The 7,256-nt window shown below is 41.6% G+C and overlaps 1 long non-coding RNA gene across 1 annotated transcript in view; it reads left to right on the top strand.

Annotated features, from left to right (window-relative positions):
- The window catches only part of LOC119297349, a 3,454-nt gene extending 3,145 nt beyond the window's left edge, over nucleotides 1–309 (top strand). The window contains exon 5 of the long non-coding RNA XR_005145627.1: nucleotides 171–309. This is a non-coding gene — a long non-coding RNA (uncharacterized LOC119297349). The remainder of the gene's footprint in view (nucleotides 1–170) is intronic.
- The last annotated feature ends 6,947 nt before the right edge of the window (nucleotides 310–7,256 follow it).

Genomic DNA, 7,256 nt, shown 5'->3' on the forward strand with positions numbered 1-7,256 from the left:
AAAACGACGGAGAACCAAGTGACAAATCTCTGTCGCCACTCTCAGAGGAGCACTACTACAAGCCATATGTAGGTGAACTAGGGTTAGGGTTTGTTGAGTTGGGGATTTTTGTTTTTGCTCTGATTTGACTCAAATCTTTGATCTGGGGTTGTTTCTTGTTGCCATTCTAGTGTCCAGCCACAACTGAGGACATGGATTGGTGTGGCACAGTTCATACTGGAAATATCCTTTGCATTCACAAGCTGTCAGCCAAGAGGATGGTTGCATTTGAAGGCCAGGACACCGGCAGGAGATTCTTTGGCTACGCTAAGCGGGTTAGTATAATTATGTGTTTTATTCATACCCCTTTCTGTCAATAGAAATGCTAAGAACAATTTCAGTGTGTACAAACTCTAAAAAAGATCAATGTTAGTGTGTAGAAATTGTAGAACTTTTGTTTATAAAATCCCTCTATGTATACAAGTGTGTAGTCTTGAAATTACTCTGTTTATTCATACTGCTCCTTCAATATACCATGCTTTTTGTAGTTTTAGGTTGTACATAGATCACAATTTTTATTTGAAGAGCATGCTTTGTTTAAATGCTTTTAAGACCAAGGTCTGTTTAGTTGATAAAACACATGCTCTATTTAAGTTTCTTAAGAACAATTCGTAGTACATATGATTTTGTATTGTATAGTCTTGTGCGCATATGATTTCGTAGTGCATTATTAAATTGATGTGTATAACATATTTCCATAGTGACCAACATTTGTATAGTTTTGCTCACTGTATTTAGTGTATTTTTAATTTGAGCCTACAATTTTTTCAGGAAGGGAACATGTCGTGGAATTATCACGGCAGATGTCCTTAGTGTGAGGACTTAGTCGCGAGGCCAACGCATCTATGTGGTAGCTTGAGAGGGGTTGAGCGGAATCGAGAGACGCAACACAAAACAAGAGTTTTGATAGCTTCGGGCCCCGGGAAACATCAGCCGATAATAACCCTACATGCTGTTTGTGGCTAGGTCTCATTATGATCATGAGGGAGTCGCCGGTAAGCCGGCTCTTTGTGTCTAGCCCTAGAGATTATTTTCTGTCCCTCTTTGGGGAGCCCTGCCCCTCCTTATATATGTTGAAGGGGCGGGTTACATGTGGAGTCCTAGTAGGACTAGGACTAGTCTATCCTTTCTTATAATTTGAATACAAGTCCGGGTCTTGCTTCTCGATAAAGGAAATATTCGTCATCCCTTTCTTCTTAAGCCGGCCCACCAAAGTATAAGCCGGCCCGCTGGATCTTAGGCCTTGTCGTTCGTTTGATCCGCCCGCCGGGTCTCCAGTGAGTCATAATGTCCCGATGGGTTACATGTAAACCGCCATATCCGGGCGGATCGCCAGTGAGTCGCCAAGCTCCAGCCAGGTCTCTGGTGAGTCGCCAAGCTCCAGGAGGGTCGTACATCCGGCCGGGTTACACCGCGGGGTATATCCCTGACATTAGCCCCCAGTTTAATTTGGATTTATCCATGTTAAACTGATCTTGTAAAATAAACACAAGAACAAACTTGATAGGTTGTGCTCCGGGTTAAATATTTTCCTGAACCGGCACCTGATCATACTTAAGTCCTTGTCATTTCCTCCTGGATGCATATCCATGATCTCATAGCAAATCTCCTTTAACAAATGTGTTTAAACATTACCAATGCAAAAATTCGAGCACTTCTTCTGAAAAATCCGGGTCAATAGGCCAGCTTCATAATCAATTTGCTGACATTGGTTTCTTGTAGAGAGATATTATAAGAAGTAATCCATTTTAGTCGGCCTTCAATGCTCTGATTTGACAAAAATATTGGTCTTGAAACATTCAACTGATATTCAGCCGGCTTAAAGATCTAGATCTTGTTGATTTATGATTTCCAAAATTGTCGGGTTATAAACAAATGATGCCGGGTCAATTTGGTTTACTCAAAACTGAGAATTTGAAGATTTTGCTCCCTTATATCCATATTACCTGTAGCCCCCAAGTCTTGAGCAGAAACAAAGTGATGACTTAAGACTTGCTTCAATATAAATACTGCCACTTTGAAGAAATCCATGTTGTTCATCTTAGTCACTAGTAAAGACTGAATACTCCATATATGTAGCCCCAAGTGCCGGGTTGTCATGCTTGCAGCAACCTGGGACTTGTAATTGCCTTATACTCATAAAAAACTACAACCAGTGTAGCCCCCAAGGGCCGGGTCATTATGCAATAATGAGCACGGACTTTATAAATATGATCATATAGACTTGAACAACAACGTGTAGCCCCCAAGGGCCGGCTCAGTAAAATAATATTGAGCTGGGACTTTATATATACTTCTTTTGAAAAGAGCATCATATGATGTAACCCCCATCATGGGGTTTGAACCCACGTCCACAAGGTTAAGAGCTTTGTGCTTTACCAACTGAGTAGTGGACCCCTCAATATAATGGAATAAAACTTGTGTACCTTGAATTGTTGACAGGAGCAACTGATAGCCCCCAAGGGCCGGCTCATTATGATGTGATGAGTCGGGTCTTCAATAAGGCGAGTAAAATTGTCTTTGCATTAGCCCCCAAGTGCCATGGTGCATGCTGGCAGTGACATAGGACTTGCATATTTGATATAATCTCAAACTATGGTGTTGTGGATTGGGTGGATCCAAAATGGCCAAATACACTTAAAAGGGCACTCAAGAAGCTTTGGTATCTGTATGAGCAGAGCAAGATAGACAATCTTGCTAAAGTAGAGGAATTGTCCAAGCTAGCGAAAGAAAAGAAGCAGCTAGAGGAGAAATACCATTTGAACATTAAGCTTACCAAAGATTTTTGTGAATCTATTGAGAAACAGGTCCATAGGGAGAATGATCTAAAGATTCTGAAGGAAAGTGAAGAGGAAAAGATTGGACAGGAAGAGAGGGCTAAGCTTGAGAAGGAGAACATGGAGCTGAAGAAACAGGTTGATCTACTGAAGCACATTTAGGCTGCCCAGGCAGAAGTGATCAAGAATTGGAAAAGAGATGCAGATGAAAGTATTGACGAGGGGAAGTAGGAGAAGAAAAAGCTAGAATATGCCATTGTTGACCTATTGAAGGCTGGGAGGTGAAAAAGAGCAAGATTAACAGGATCAAGGCAATCTGTGATGAGTGAATGTAGAACGTTTTTCAAACTATGCTAGTTTGAAAAACGTTCTAATATTATGAGACGGAGGGAGTAGTTATTATTTATGCTGGCTCCTTGTGATGTGTTGAACTAGTATGTTTTAGACTCTAGCTGCTTATGACCTGTTGAACTATGTATACTTAAGACTTGAGAATGATGATCTTAGATGTTTTAATGGAAAATTGGGTCTTAATGAAGATTGGACATGAACAATGATGATTTGATGTTGACAATTGTGAAGTAGGGCTGAGATGTTGTTGAACTTAAGATATTTGGTTCAAAAACTAGAATAAATAAAAATGTTGTTGAAAAAGGAATTTTATGCAAACGTTGTTTAAAAAAATGAATTATATGACCTGACATATACAAAATTAACACATTCGTATACATTACTACTCCCCTCCGTCCCAAGATAAGTGTCGTGGCTTTAGGTTAAATTTTAGATAGTGCTACATGCACCAGCAACTCGCGACGACTATATCTTGCTTATAGCGACTCATATGATACGCTTGCCCAAAGTTTTCTCCTCTACGCCATAGTATTATGGTCAGCCCATTTTCGCATGTTTGTTCGCGTGCTTGATTGCTCAACGGCTGCGTTCGCACTGGTTTTCTTAGTTTTTCTCAAGTTCTGTTTGTTTCTTCACCGGTTTTCTCTGGCTTTTCTTTTTTCGTTGTTTTTTCACCGGTATTCTTTGTTTCTTTCTCCGTTTTCATTATTTTATCTATTCTCTCTTTTGTTCTTTGTTCTCTATGGTTTTTTTATTTCATTGTCGGATTTCTCTGGTTTTTCTGTTCTCTTTGTTTCTTTATCTTTTTTTGCACTGGTTTTTCTCCGATTTTTTGTTTTCTTTCTTTCTTTTCTCTACAGCTTTCTTTTTTCCCTTTTTCAGCACATATGTACAATTTTTATTACACATTATACATTTTTATATATGTGAAGAATAATTTTTAATACAGGTTTAACATTTTCAGATACATGAATAACATTTTTCAAAATATATTTAATGTCTATTGTTTTCCTACACATTGTATATTCTTCGTATACATCTAAAAAAATCTACACAGGTTTAGAAAAGAATATACATGATTAAGATGTTTTTAAATATATGTTTTGATGTCTATTCTTTTCATACACATTTTACAATTTTTGTAACAATTAAAACATTTTTAAATAATTTTAAAAAAAATCCCAAATGCATGATTAACTTTCTTTCAAATATTTTTCGTTTACTGTTTTAATACACATAGTACATTTTTTATACATCTAATATATTTTTATACATGTTTTACATCTTTCGTACACATGGTTAACATTTTTTCAACTATATGTTTTGATGTCTACTTTTTTTGGTACACATCGTACATATTTCTTATACATCCGAAACATAGTACCATACAAGTATAACATTTTCTTTGAATCATGCGACATTTTTATACCTTGTATAATTTCTTTTCAAAAATTCCATGTACTTATTTTTGAAACACGTGAACATTTCTTGTCACGAAAAAGAGAAAGCTATCAACATTTCTTTAATTATGCTAACAAAGAAAATTACACTGCGTTCACATTTTTCAGATTCTTAGTTTTTAATACTTTTAAGTAAGTTATTTTGTTTGAATACACGTATTGAAAATATATTCGAAAATATAAATAGAAAAGAATGAAGAAACATAATAAGGAACTAACCTTAAAGTTGGGCCGGCCCATTACTTGCGGTTGGGTCTGGGTGGGCGCTCAAGGCCTTCTTCGGTCTTGCTATAAGAGCATCTCCAACAGCCGCGCTATATAAGCGTCGCGCCGGAAATTTATGGTTTTAGCGCACACGCAACCGCTAAGCGAGCTCCAGCGGACGCGCAATAACCACGCGTGCGGCATAAAGAGTTCAGCACGCGGTCCGAAACGCCATCGCGCGTCGTTTATTGATGTGGCGTGCGCTCGAGCGCCCGCTCGCGACTTCCACAATTCCACCTACCCCAACCCAGGCACTGGCGCTGCCGCCCGCGCCAGCCCCATTTGTTTCGGCGATCATTCCGACGCTTCCCTGGCCTATCTCTCGCTGCCGCCGCTTCCTCCTTCTCCCTCCAATCGCCGCCGCCCCTCGCGCGCGCCATTCCTCCGACAAACAGCGTCCGGCCGCCCACTGCCGCTCGGCGCCCACAAGGTGTTCGACAAAATGCTTGCAAGGTATGTATTGCTTCAACTTCACATTTTTTACATGAATTTGGTGCATGTTGTTTGTAGTTTTTATAGCCTAGTTTAAATTGAATATTATAGATGAGTTCATCATATAATTCTTCCGAAGAAGAATTTGATATTGAAGAGGAGGAGGATCTTGCAATGATTCTAGCTATGCACATCAATAAAAAACCGAAGCATGGTGGTTCGGTTATGGGTCGGCAGAAAATTTGTAGGGATAGGATGGATGCCCACAACAGATTAATGAGGCACTATTTTGCGGATAATCCCGTGTACCCCAAGTCGTACTTCTGGTGCCGGTTTAGGATGAACACCGAGTCGTTCATACGCATTGCAGAGAAACTAGCGAGCCATGACCGGTTTTTTCAGCAAAGGAGGAATGCCGTCGGAGAGCTCAGGCATAGCACCTTTCAGAAGGTGACAGCCGCTTTGCGTATGTTGGCATACGGTATTCCTGCTGATCTAGTTGATGACCACTTGGCCATGGGCGAGAGTCAAGCCATCATGTGTGTTAAGTGCTTCGCAGTCGGAATTGTGCAAGTGTTTGGCCAGGAGTATTTGAGATCTCCCAATGCTGAAGACGCCGCAAGACTATTGGAGATGAACAAAGCTCGCGGCTTCCCAGTTATGCTTGGCTCAATAGATTGCATGCATTGGAGTTGGAAGAATTGTCCTAAGGCATGGCATGGACAATTCCACGGCAAAAAAGGGTTCCACTATAATCCTTAAAGCGGTGTCCGATCAAGAGACTTGGATTTGGCATGCTTTTTTTGGAATGCTTGAATCTTTGAATGACATCAACGTTGTTAATCGGTCACCACTGTTGAAAAAGATTGCAAATGGTGAACTGCCACCGGTGCAGTTTGTAGCAAATGGCCATACATACAACTATGGCTACTATCTTGCGGATGGCATCTACCCAAAGTGGCAAACATTTGTGAAGCCGTTGAAAAAACCGAAAGGTAAGAAAAATCTTGATTTCCACAATGCTCAGGTGGCGGCTAGAAAAGATGTGGAGAGAGCTTTTGAGATTTTGCAAGCCCAATTTGCTACTGTGAGAGGACCGGCTAGATTTTGGGATCAAGAGATGCTTTGGTACATCATGCACGCTCATGTGATCATGCACAACATGATCATCGAGAATGAGTGTGGCCAAGATTTAGACTGCTCTCAGTATGAGCTTTTGGGACATCCTGTGCGAGTGCGTCTGTCGGGGTTGTGGTGCGACATATGCCAAGGGTTGGCTTATCATGGAGAGGGCTAAGAGAATGTTGCCGGGCTCTAGAGGCGGGAGTGAGCGAGAACACCTAAGCCGGCGAATCTTACCCAGATTCGGGGCTCTTTTACGAGATAACACCCCTAGTCCTGCTCTGTGGGGTCTCCGCATGATCACTATCTCGACAAGGTAACTATAAGGTCGCTCCTTGAGCTGTTTGGCTAGAGGAGGAAGATGAGAAAGGCTAGCCTCTCTTCCCCTCTCTATATATGTGTGTGAGTCTACTAAGGTTCTGAACCCTTTGCATGGGTGCCTTGGAGAGTTTATATAGGCCTACCGCCCAGGGGTACAATGGTAATCCGACCGGGTGTGCGACCCGACCTTCAGTGTCTCTGGTCGCCTGCTTCTCCGCTGGTTGCTGGGGCCTGCCACCTGGTGGGCCCCGCCGGCTGTCTCGTACTTGGCCGACAGGCCGCGCCCGCTAAGGGAATCCTGGACTATGGGGTCCTCGGGCGTCCGACCTATTAGACATGGGCCGGACTGATGGTACGAAGACCGACGACTTTACTCGTGTCCGGATGGGACTCTCCTTGGCGTGGAAGGCAAGCTTGGCGTCCAAATATGAAGATTCCTTTCTCTGTAACCGACCTTATGTAACCCTAGATTCCTCCGGTATCTATATAA

This window comes from Triticum dicoccoides, chromosome 5A (assembly GCF_002162155.2).
Source record: "Triticum dicoccoides isolate Atlit2015 ecotype Zavitan chromosome 5A, WEW_v2.0, whole genome shotgun sequence".
NCBI lineage: Eukaryota > Viridiplantae > Streptophyta > Magnoliopsida > Poales > Poaceae > Triticum > Triticum dicoccoides.